Source organism: Aquarana catesbeiana, linkage group LG02 (assembly GCF_042186555.1).
Source record: "Aquarana catesbeiana isolate 2022-GZ linkage group LG02, ASM4218655v1, whole genome shotgun sequence".
NCBI lineage: Eukaryota > Metazoa > Chordata > Amphibia > Anura > Ranidae > Aquarana > Aquarana catesbeiana.
This window is the reverse complement of record NC_133325.1, coordinates 525,105,574-525,118,601: the sequence shown is the minus strand read 5'-3', so window position 1 is coordinate 525,118,601 and position 13,028 is coordinate 525,105,574. Positions and strand designations below refer to the sequence as shown.

At 45.7% G+C, this 13,028-nt stretch overlaps 1 protein-coding gene across 4 annotated transcripts in view; it reads right to left on the bottom strand.

Annotated features, from left to right (window-relative positions):
• PIK3C2B (phosphatidylinositol-4-phosphate 3-kinase catalytic subunit type 2 beta) overlaps positions 1 to 13,028 on the bottom strand; it is a 1,217,858-nt gene that overhangs the window by 78,899 nt on the left and 1,125,931 nt on the right. The gene's annotated exons all lie outside the window — the stretch shown is intronic.

Sequence of the window (13,028 nt, the reverse complement as noted above, 5' to 3'; positions counted from 1 at the left end):
TCAACAGAGCCAACAATGGAACCATTCATGCAATTGGCTACATATATAAAACTGCTTAATGCTCAAAATTACGACCACTGGGTTGTATTTTTATTGTACCTTGAATGAAAACTGCACCAAAAATGTGCTTTCATAGGTTTAATTTCTACACAAGCTATGCATCTACCTCTAGTTTTATACATTTCCTTGTTGAGCTGAGCTTTTCAGGTCACATAACATTGACATCACACATGTGGGCGTGATTCTAAATGACAGCCCAGTCCCTCCCTCCTCCTCCATGCACAGTAACTAAAAAAAAAAACACAGTGGGAAGGATGTCATGTCTTGATTTATGGATGGATGATTTACCTCCCATAATATCATGAGGACACAGACTGTAGTGGAAATCTCCTACTACGTAAACACTCAGCACTTGGGCAGACCCTGCAGTTTATCATGTGACTGTGGTAAACAGATCAGCCAAAAAGGTATATAGTGGCAATATTTTAATGTAAAAAGAAGATTTATAAGCTGTGGGCACTGCAGGGGGGCGGAAGAACTATTTTTATATTACTTGGTTTAGTAACACTTTAAGTAAGGGAGCATAGGAGTGATCCATAGGGAGACCAAGTGTCAGTAGTACGATATCACTTAATTGTTGACCAAGCCCCCAAAGTTGTACTAGGTTGAGTCACACCCAAGCAGGAGAGAGGTTTCATAGTATAGTTACATAGTGGGTGAGGTTGAAAGTCCATCAAGTCCAACCTACGTGTGTGATTATATGTCAGTATTACATTGTATATCCCTGTATGTTATGGTCGTTCAGGTGCTTATTTAATAGTTTTTTGAAACTATCGATGTTCCCCGCTGATACCACCGCTTGTAGAAGGGAATTCCACATCCTTGCCGCTTTTACAGTAAAGAACCCTCTATGTAGTTTAAGGTTAAACCTCTTTACTTTAATTTTAATGAGTGGCCATGTGTCTTGTTTAACTCCCTTCCGCGAAAAAGTTTTATCCCCACTGTGGGGTCACCAGTACGGTATTTGTAAATTCAAATCATATCCCCTCTCAAGCGTCTCTTCTCCAGAGAGAATAAGTTCAGTGCTCCCAACCTTTCCTCATAACAAACATCCTCCAGACCCTTTATTAACTTTGTTGCCCTTTGTACTCACTCCATTTCCAGTACATCCTTCCTGAGGACTGGTGCCCAGAACTGGACAGCATACTCTAGGTGCGGCCGGACCAGAGTCTTGTAGAGCGAGAGAATTATCATTTTATCTTTGGAGTTGATCCCCTTTTTAATGCATGCCAATATTCTGTTTGCTTTGTTAGCAGCAGCTTGGCATTGCATGCCATTGCTGAGCTTATCATCTCCTAGGACCCCCAGGTCCTTTTCCATCCTAGATTCCCCCAGAGGTTCTCCCCCCAGTGTATAGATTGAATTTATATTTTTGCTACCCAAATGCATTATTTTACATTTTTCTACATTAAAACTCATTTGCCATGTAGATGCCCACCCCATTCATTTGTTCATATCTTTTTGCAAGGTTTCTACATCCTGCAGAGAAGTTATTGCCCTGCTTAGCTTAGTATCGTCCGCAAATACAGAGATTGAACTGTTTACGCCATCCTCCAGGTTGTTTATGAACAAATTAAATAGGATTGGTCCCAGCTCAGAACTCTGGGGGACCCCACTATCCACCCCTGACCATTACGAGTACTCCCCATTTATCACCACCCTCTGAACTTGCCCTTGTAGCCAGTTTTTAATCGATGTACTCACCCTATGGTCCATGCCAACGGACCATATTTTGTACAGTAAATGTTTATGGGGAACTGTGTCAAATGCTTTTGCAAAATCCAGATACACCACCTCTATGAGCCTTCCTTTATCTAGACGGCAACTCACCTCCTCGTGGAAGGTTAATAGATTGGTTTGGCAAGAACGGTTCTTCATGAATTCATGCTGATTACTGCCAATTATACCGTTCTCATTACTAAAATCTTGTATATAGTCCCTTATCATCCCCTCCAAGAGCTTGCATATTATTGATGTTAGGCTAACTGGTCTGTAATTCCCAGGGATGTATTTTGGGCCCTTTTAAAATACTGGTGCTACATTGGCTTTTCTCCAATCAGGTGGTACCATTCCAGTCAGTAGATTGTCAGTAAAAATTAGGAACAATGGTCTGGCAATTACTTTACTGAGTTCCCCTAGTACCCATGCAAGCCATCTGGTCCCGGTGATTTATTAATGTTAAGTTTCCCAAGTCTAATTTTAATTCTGTCCTCTGTTAATAAAGGATGTGCTTCCTGTGATGTGTCATGAGGATAAATACTGCAGTTTTGGTTACTGAAGCCCCCTGATTCCCTCATGAAGACTGAGGAGAAGAATAAATTCAATACCTTCGCCATCTCCCCATCCTTTGTAACCAGATGACCTTCCTTATTCTTTATGGGGCCAATATGGTCTGTCCTCCCTTTTTTACTGTTTACATACTTAAAGAATTTCTTGGGATTTTTTTTTGCTTTTCTCCGCTGTGTGTCTTTTGTTCTCTTAGCAGCCCTAAAGTCTGAATGCTGATGATGATCCCTCAACCTTGTATTTTTTGAAGGCCTTCTCCTTTGCTTTTATAGGATGGTTTTATATGCATTTTTACATTAGAGTTAAGCCATCCAGGACTTTTGTTTGCTCTTTTAAATGTATTACCCAATGGGATGCATTGGCTAGTGCCCTTATTTAATATGCTCTTAAAGCAAACCCATCTCTCCTCCATGTTCTTTGTTTATAAGATTTTATCCCAATTTATGCCTTCTAGCAAGGTTCGTAGTTTAGGGAAGTTGGCTCTTTTGAAACTCAGTGTCTTTGTATTCCCCTTATGTTTCCTATTTGTGTGATTTATACTGAAGCCAATTAACCTGTGATCACTTTTTATTATATTGCCCCGTATTTCCACATCCGTGATCAGGTCTGCATTGTTGGTAATCAGGAGATCCAGTAATGCTTTATATCTAGTTGGTGCGTCTACCATCTGAACCATGAAATTGTCCTACAAGACATTTAGGAACTGGCGAGCCTCCGCCCAGTCTATGTCCGGATAATTAAAATCCCCCATTATGATAACACTTCCCATCCTTGCTGCTAATTCAAATTGTGATAGGAGATCCGTCTCTCCCTCCTCCCTCAGGTTAGGGAGCCTATAGCGTACTCCCAGTATTATTTTCCCCTTAGCTTCATCCCTTTGGAGCTCTACCCATAAGTAAGGATGGGCTCGGGCGTGTTCGCACAGCCCACGTGCAGAGCCCGCCAGAAGTCGGCACGACGCTGCGCTAATCATAGGCAATAAGAAATTTTCCTGATGTGCGGCTGCAGAGATCGGGAAATGTCTCACTGCCTGTGATTAGCGCCGTGCTGACTTCCTGGCGGGCTCTGCACGTGGGCTGTGCGAACACGCCTGAGCCCATCCTTACTCGTAAGGATTCCACCTCCTCCCTAGCTCCCTTAGTGAGGTCATCTCTCACATTCACTTGTACATTATTCTTGATATATAGCCATACCCCTCCCCTTTTTTACCCTCTGTATCCCTGCGATAAAGGGTATACCCTTGAATGGTTGCCAGCCAATCATGAAAGCTGTTGAACCAGGTCTCTGAAATTCCCACAAAATCCAAATCCTCCTCGTACAAAAGTATCTCTAGTTCACCCATCTTGTCCGCCAGGCTCCTGACATTGGTGAAGATGCCACGTAGTTTAGACCGGTCACATACTATCCTCTTATTGGGTGTTCCGAGATTGCAACTAGGACTTTGCTTACTATACTAACTTTGGTTACTATACTAACTTGGGTTTATGTGCATTAGTCAACCTGCCACTAATACCCCCAATACTACCCTTTGGACTACCTCTGGCCCTTCCCCCCCGTCGCCTAGTTTAAAAACCCCTCTAACTTTTTGGCCATCTTTACTCCCAGCTGATCTGCACCCTCCTCATTTAGGTGCAGTCATATATATATATATATATATATATATAGTACTTCTATAGTACTGGTGATCGACTGAGAAGTCAGCCCAGTCCTCCAGGAACCCAAACCCCTCCTTACTACACCAGCTCCTCAGCCACTTGTTTACGTCCCTAATCTCCCTCTGACTTTCTGGTGTGGCTTGATGTACTGTGAGTATTCCTGAGAATACTACCTTGGAGGTCCTTTTCCTCAATTTAGCTCCCAAGTCCCTTAAATCGTTCTTTAGGACACTCCATCTGCCTCTGACTACGTGCACCATGACAGCCGGGTCTTCCCCACCCCCTCCCAGTAATCTGACCACCAGATCCGTGATGTGCTGAACCCGAGCGCCCGGTAAACAACATACAGTTCAGCACTTCAGGTCTTTGTCACAGATTGCCCTCTCTGTCCTTCTAATGCCGTGTACACACGGTCGGACTTTCCGACGGGAAATGTTCGCGTGAGCTTGTTGTCAGAAATTCTGTGTGTATGCTCCATCGAACATTTGCTGACGGAATTTACGGCTGCAAATGTTTGAGAGCAGGTTCTCAAACTTTCCACCAATTTCACTTAGTTGTCGGAAATTCCGATCATGTGTACACAAGTCCGTCGCACAAAAGTTCACGCATGCTAGGCATCAAGCAGAAGGAGCCGCACTGGCTATTGAACTTCCTTTTTCTCGGCTCATCGTACGTCTTGTACGTCACCGCGTTCTCACGTTCAGAATTTTGGGCCAACATTTGTGTGACCATGTGTATGCAAGACAAATTTGAGCCAACATCCTTCAGAAAAAAATCCACGGTTTAGTTGTCGGAAAGTCCGATCACGTGTACGAGGCATTAGAATTGAGTCCCCTACCACTAGAATCTGTCTTTCCTTTCCCTTCGCTTCCCTCACACTCTCACTGGAGGAGTTTTGCCCCTGGCAGCTAGGGGAGTCCCTCAGCTCCAGCAGTGCTGGTCCCTGACTGGTTTCACCAATGTCACTCAATGGAGCGTACTTATTGGGATGCTCCAGCCCTGGATCGGCCTCCCTGGCACTTCCCCCTCTACCCTTCCTGACTGGCACCCATCTACTCTTTTCTAGTGCCTGCACCTCTTTGTCTCCACCTGCCTCTGTGCTGGCCCCTGCTGGCACCTGCCGGGTACGTTCCTGGCTCTCCTTTAGTATGGAGGGTCTTCTCAGTTGCTTCTCTAGATTCAGAACCTGGGCTTCCAGGCAAACAATGTGCTTACATTTTGCACAGCAGTATTCGCCCTCGATCGGATGATCAAGGAATGCATACATGCCGCAAGATGTACACCGAGTTGCATCTCCACACCCGCCGTGAATCGTACCTACTAATTTAATGAGGATTGGGGATTATACCCTGTCCAAATTACCTAACTAATATCTTAACACTAATGCCGTGTACACACGATCGGACTTTCTGCCAACAAAACTGTGGATTTTTGTTTGAAGGTTGTTGGCTCAAACATGTCATGCATACACACAGTCACACAAATATTGGCCAACAATTACGAACATGGGAACGCGGTGCTGTACAAGACATACGACGAGCCGAGAAAAAGGAAGTTCAATAGGCAGTGCGGCTCCTTCTGCTTGATTCTGAGCATGCGTGAACTTTTGTGCGACGGACTTGTGTACACACGATCTGACTTTCCGATAACAAAGTTTTGTTGGCGGGAAATTTGAGAACCTGCTATCAAACATTTGTTGGCGGAAAGTCCGAAAGCAAATGTTCGATGGAGCATACACCTGGTTGGACTTTCCGAAAACAAGCTCACATCCAACATATTCCAGTCGGAAAATCCGGCTGTGTGTACGCGGCATAATACACAACACGACAATACACAGGTTCTCAACAAGACAATACACAGGTACTCGCAGACCACGTGCACACACAATACACAAGTACTTACTAACGATCCACACACACTACTCAAGACAGCACTCAGGTACTCACAATACACAGGTACTACCTGACAATAATACTCAATACAGCCCACGTGCACTCATGTACTTACAATACACAGGTACACACTCACATTACACAGGTACTTTGACCCCTGTTATAACCTCCTGTTTTCAACTCTGGTTTTTAACTCACCACTTAGACCAGTGGCACTAACTCTGGTTTTTAACTCACCACCACTCATTTTGAGCCTGCTCATCTTTGAGTTTGCTGGGACTTAGATCAAGTGCAACTGGTCTCAGTTGCACTTGGTCTAAGTTCCAGCAAACTCAAAGATGAGCAGGCTCAAAATGAGTTCTACAGAATGTTATATAGGCCTCAAACACCAGTGACCAGGGCTGGACTTACTATTGGGCCTGACTGGGCTCAAGCCCATGGGCCCCGCTCTATAGCCGAAAGACGGCTACAGCGCGGACCCTAATTGCCGGGAGGGCGTCCCTGGACGTCCTCCTGTTTACTTCCCCTCTGCGCGCTGCATTCTCTTTAGGGAGGGTAAAAAACCACCTGCCCATAGAAAGGGTGTGGGTATGGCATCAATCATATAGAATATTTGAAGGAGAATCCTTCTGGTTAGGGATAAATGGCGCTGCCTATGAACTGAAAAGTGATCTAGTGAATCGCCCTTCACAGGTGATTGTGCAATAAAGTGGAATGTCACAATTAATCTAAAACAGTGTTGTGTTCTCTCAAGCTCCACCTGTTTACAATTGTTGGAACTTATTAAATCCTAGGTGAAATGCCGTTGTACATTCAAAAATTAACTACTACGTGCATTACCACCAAGTTTAACAACATCTGCTATAAACATTTATATTCCTAAACCAAATAAAATCCACCTTATACACAGTTTTTTAGCCACACTCAAAGTGATCAGATGACGTCCACCTTATGCAAGGGTTTATGATCACACTAATGCTGCGTACACATGGTCGGAATTTCCGACAACAAATGTTCAATGGGAGCTCATTGTCGGAAATTCCGACCGTGTGTAGGTTCCATCGGACATTTTCTGTCGGAATTTCCGACAAACAAAATTTGAGATCTGGATCTCAAATTTTCCGACAACAAAATCCATTGTTGGAAATTCCGGTCGTGTGTACACAATTCCGACGCACAAAATTCCACGCATTCTCGGAATCAAGCAGAAGAGCCGCACTGGCTATTGCACTTAATTTTTCTTGGCTCGTCGTACGTGTTGTACGTCACCACTTTCTTGACGTTCGAGCAGCATAGGGTTGGGAATGCGGCTTGCAGTCCAACCAGAAGTGACGGTTCTGTCGGCCGGAGAACCTGTCGTGGTCGGAGGTAGAGGGGAATCTGTCACCAGTAAGGGACCATCTGCCTTATTACCAGGGACCACAGTGAGTAACTGAAGCAAGTACCGGAGCAGTATTTGCACTAACCGGGGACGATGAAGAATCGGGGAATCAAGCCAGGGACCCAGCCAGCGGAGGTGACGCTTGCAGAGCAGCCTTGTGTGTCAAGCTAGGGACAGAGCAGGCCAGTGTGGGTGAAGCTTGAGAGGTATCTAGAGTGCCAAGCTAGGGACCCAGCATAGAAGCGGGGGTGACGCTTGAGGAAGATACCACCGTGAAGATTGAAGGATCTCAAGGGATTCAGTGACAGTAAATCAGTGGGTCTAGTGAGGGAGCGGGAGCTCAGTGGGCTGAAGAACTACAAGGAGTGATTGTAGTGAAAGTGAAGGAACTGTTAAAGACTGTTGCCATAGGAGACAGCATTCCTACAAATGCAGATGTGGCGTCTTGCTGGATGCCTTTTCCTGTATGGCTGTCCTCCTACTGAAGTCTCTGAATCTGCCAATTAATCTTGCAACTACCTAAGGGTGTCCTGGCCCTAACCCTCTCTCCCAAAAAGATTGTTAAGAGAAATAAACTTTCTTTTGTATTCAAGAAGTGTCTGGCACCCAATAACTTTAACTACCCTGCACACACCATGCCTCACAACCCACCACCTACAGAAGGATGTCAGCTATCTATGGAGGTTATCATTAGACCAAAGGAGGCCTGGGACCTTGCTACACAAGCATCCGGATCTTAAGGAATCTTTGTGTTACTCTGAGACGCGTAAGTCGTTATCCAGAATAGACACCATCCTTGCTGAGGGTGAAGGACTGAGTCTGGTGGAATCAATCGAATACTTACCTAGAGCGCTTTCTGGCCATTCTCCTTTCTCCCTTACTCTCAACCTGAGTGTTTGGCAAGGCATCCACCACTGACGTATGGAGGCTAATTGGTTGCAGGAGGAAAATGTTAGGATTAAATGCATGTAAGCCATTCGTCATTTCTGGGTTGAAAATGGGGCAAGTGGGTCCTATCTGCTTCAGCGGGAGGCCTTTGAGGGGGGTGTTTATGTTGAAGGTACATGGCTTCAAGTAGCAGCTGGCTTCCACAGTAAAAGAGAGGGAAATGGCTGTATCTTTGGCTGATGCAGCGTATGTCCCAGAACCCACTCGGAGTAGGATGGTGGAGTGGCAGGGGGTAATCCATGACTACCATTCCGTTTTGACTGCCCAGACCACCAAGAATATGCTGGCTCAGAGGAGGCACATATTTGAGTTTGGAGATAAAAAAAAGTCGTTTATTGGGATACTTGGCACAACCTATGTACCTGTCCATATAAGTACCATTTAAACCTTTCAAAGAGCAGAAGTTACTGACTCAGCACAGATTCTGCAGGTATTTACTCACTTTTAAAAGGAATTGTATATGTCCTGTACCTCTCGGAGTCGAGCCGCATTGTCAGCTTATTTAACGGAAATGGATCTTCCCCCTATTATCGACCGAGGACAGGGACTTGCTTGATAAGGATATTAGTATGAAGGAGATTGAGGAAACTATTTCCTCCTCCTCTCCTAGGAAGTCCCCGGGCCTGGATTGTCTCCCCTCACATTCGCATTCAGTGAACTTTTGGTTCCCTGCCTAAGGCAGGTTTTTACCTTGACGAGAGAGGAAGGTACTTTACTACCTTCCATGAGAGAAGTCCTTGTGGTCTTGATCCCTAAGAGTGGGAAGGATCCTAAGGAGTGCGACTCCTGCTGCCCGATCTCGCTGATGAATGTCTATTTTATCTCTTAAGAGTCTTATGGGTTTGGTCCTGTTTTTGTCCCTTGGGTTAGACTGCTATACACTGAACCGCTGGTGAGGCTGCGTGTAAATAGCATTATTTCTGAGCCCTTTCCCATTTTTAGGGGAACCAGGCAGGGGTGCACATTGTCACCCCTGTTGTTTGCCCTGGCCAAGTTACGTTCAAGTGACACCTTTTTGGGCCTTAGGCTGGGTAACTTGGAAGAACGTGTGTCATTATATGCAGATGACATGCTTCTGTATCTACAGGATCCGGCTCCCTCGCTATCTGCCGCATTCGCCTTGATCCAGGAGTTTGGGGACTATTCAGGGTTCTCTATCAATTGGTCCAAATGTAGGCTGTTTCCTATTGATGAAACTGTGGCAGTACCTGGGGATTGTCCCATCCCATTGTCCGGTTCTTTTCGGTATCTGGGGATTCAAATTCAGCTCCCTATCTCTAAATTTTTTGAGGTTAAGTTATCACCAATAATAGGGGTTTTATCATGAGAAAGCGCATAAATGGCAGGCTTTACCATGCACCTTGATAGAGCGAATACATTTATCCAAAATTATGTTTCTCACTAAGTTTTGATATATTTAATCTAATTATCCTGTTTTTGGCCAAAACAAGTTTTTCAGGGTATAGACCATCATTGTTGGGTGGGTCACGCCCTCCCAGGTTATCTTTTTTTTTAAAAAGGTGTTTATTTTGATTTTGTAACATAAAACATAACATAAAACATAAAAGGACTGTAATTACAGATGTGTAAAGTGCACATAACAGAGCCACTTACATAGTAGGGAGAGTGGATCGATTTTAACAGTCCATAAGAAACAGAAATACCCCAGTAACACACACTCACACATTCATATTTGCACTCACTCAAACCCGTGGCACATGCCACCCCGTAAAGACAGCAGAGGTCTAGGATCCCCCCATGCATTGGATGTTTCATATAAAACAATCTGTGATTATCAATTTTGGCATCTCGCCGAAAAGTAATAATAGAGTACATTAGTAGTGGGCCTACTGGGAAAGCTGTGAAGAAAGGACATCCCCCAGAAATCCTCTGAGACATCAAGCCATGGTTGTCAGATTTTGGTGAATTTCTTAGGGCATGCCCTGCTCTTGTATATCAATTTGAATTTGGGAAGGACCCCATGAACAATGCGGAAGAAGGCGTGGGCTGAAAGGGGTCCCACATCCTTCCAGTGCAATAGGATGGTTTTACATGCATAAAATAATAGTATACGTAGCAATGTTCTGGCGTCGGTATGGTAAACAAGGTCGTTTAGGATTCCCAAAAGTCCCACCTCCGGGGTGTGAGGTATCGGTAGATGTAGTTTGTGGTCGAAGAAAGCAAATAATTCCTTCCAGAAGGTTGAAAGTCCAGGACAGGTCCAGAACATATGAAAAAAGTCAGCAGTAATCATATCACATCTAGCATATGCAATATCCTGTCCCAGACCCATCTGGACCAGCCTAGCTGGGGTGTAATGCAGGTGTGGTGTATAAACTTAAATTGTACCAGCAGGTCAGCAGTGCTAGATATGTCCTGAAAACATATCTCAGTTTCTTCTTCCCAGTCTTCTTCAGAAAGCTCAGGCATAGACAATATCCATTCGCGATGAGAGTTCTGAAAAGGATCAGCTCCCATCAGCTGGAGGAGACCATAAAAGGTTGTTAACAGTTTGGCAATTTCGTGGAATGACAGGAGGTCTTCAATAGACGATTCCATAAAAACTGTGCCCGAATGGCGTGTCTGAGTAAGAGGTATTTGAAAAAGAATTTATTGTCCAGGTCATATTTAAGTCTGAGTACATCAAAGGGTAGTAAGGTATTCTCTTCAACTATGTGGGTTAGGTGTGTAATACCATATCGACTCCAGCATGTCAAGTCCGGGTGACCGAAGAGCTCAGGGAGGTTGGGGTTCCGCCACAGAGTGGTGGCGAGATAGCCAGAGAAGACTGTGTCAGAGTTCCCTCCCCCCTCCCTCCAGGCCAGAAAGCCCACCTCATCAGGGGAGAATCTGGAATCACCCGATCTCTTTGATCTATGGAGTTCATCTCGTAGAGAGGTAGGAGGTACAAAGAGGGTCAATAAAAGTGCCATGGCAGGAGTCAGAGTGTAACCAAACATGGACATAGGTAAGTTGAGAAGCAAGGAAGTCATTTCTTAAGTTTGGGCAAGCCAGGCCACCTGCGGCCTGTAAGGAGGACCTGGCTATACAAGGTTGGCGGCCATTCCAGACAAAGGAGGAAAGAGTGGAGTCTATTTTCCCAAAAAACTTTTTGTGAAAAAGACTGGGGCAGCTTGAAAACAATAGAGAAATTTTGGTAGAAAAAACATTTTAAATATATTTATGCGACCATATAGATTAAGGGGCAATGACGACCAGGTATGAAACCTATCATTTGTTTGACTATAGGTGTAACGTTAAGTTCTTCGTATTTAGAGATATCAGCATGTATTTGAATACCTAGATATTTAAAGGAGGATGTCAATTTAATATGCGACCCTTGTAGATAGTCAACGGGGAAGGGGTGGCCTATAAGAAAGGCCTGAGATTTTTCCCAAACCACCTGTAGTCCCGAAGCCACACCGAACTCCTCCACAACACACAGCAATTTATGAAATGAGCTCTCTCTACCGTCCAAATATATAAGGGCATCGTCCGCGTAGAGAGAGATCTTCTCTAGTGGGCCAAAGCAGATGCCCCCTATCTCTGACGTCTGTCGCACCACCAGGGCCAACGGCTCAATGGCCAGTGCGAACAGGAGCGGAGAGAGAGAGCACCCCTGCCTGGTACCCCTTTTCAAGGAACCCTGGCCCTTGGGTTTGCGTATAATAAATGGGCCCACTGAATAAAGTGTGGCCCAATACCCATTTGTGCCATAGCTTCCCAAAGGAAGGGCCAGCCCACAGTGTCAAAGGCTTTTAACACATCCAGGGCCGGTGCTACCACTAGGCAAACTAGGCAGCCGCCTAGGGCACACTGCCGTCTAGGGCGCCCAGCCGTTGCTTTCCTTCCGCGTCTGAATGCTCTTCAGGCTGCAGCATGTAACTCAGTCTCAGGCAGCCGTTCCGTCCGACCAATAGTGTATTTAGAGGCGTAGCACAGCACTGGAGCCTGGAGGACATGTCCCGGGTCTCCCAACAGAACGGAAGCAAACACCCCCTCCTGTTGCATGCCTCTATGATCATCAGTGACCGACCTGTCTTTCTCTCTCAGAGACTCTCAGGTGATCATCCCAGTACAGCCAGCTCTGCCTTACACACAATGCATTCCTAATGCCGCATACACATGGGCGGACTTTTCGACCGGACTGGTCCGACAAACTTTCCAGCGGACTTTCGACGGACTTCCGACAGACTTTCTAACAAATGGACTTGCCTACACACGGATTCATACGTGATGACGTACACCGGACTAAAATAAGGAAGTTGATAGCCAGTAGCCAATAGCTGCCCTAGCGTTGGCTTTTGTCCGTCGGACTAGCATACAGACGAACGGATTTCTGGGTCCGGCGGAGTTACGACGCAAAGATTTGAAGCCTGTTCCAAATCTAAAGTCCGTCAGATTTGCGTCTGGAAAAGTCAGCTGAAGATCCGGTGAAGCCCACACACGATCGGATTGTCCGCCGGATTTGGTCCGTCGGCGTCCATCAGACCAGTCCGGTCGAAAAGTCCGACCGTGTGTACGCCCCATTACAGCAGGGGTGCCCAACTGCTGGCCCTCTGATGTGGCTCGCCACCTCCTGCTCTGGGATGGTGGGTCGGCAAGCCCAGATTGCAGGTTCCCGACTCGCCCTCCCCGAGCATCAGTGTGAAGAATGGAGCTGGCACTAGAGGAAGCAGAGCCAATGCTTCCTGTATAGCGCCGCCTCCTGTCACAGTCAGGGGCGGAGCCATGGGGGGCGGCAAAGTTAGGTTTCGCCTAAGGTGTCAAAAATCCTTGCACCAGCCCTGAACACATTTAGGGATA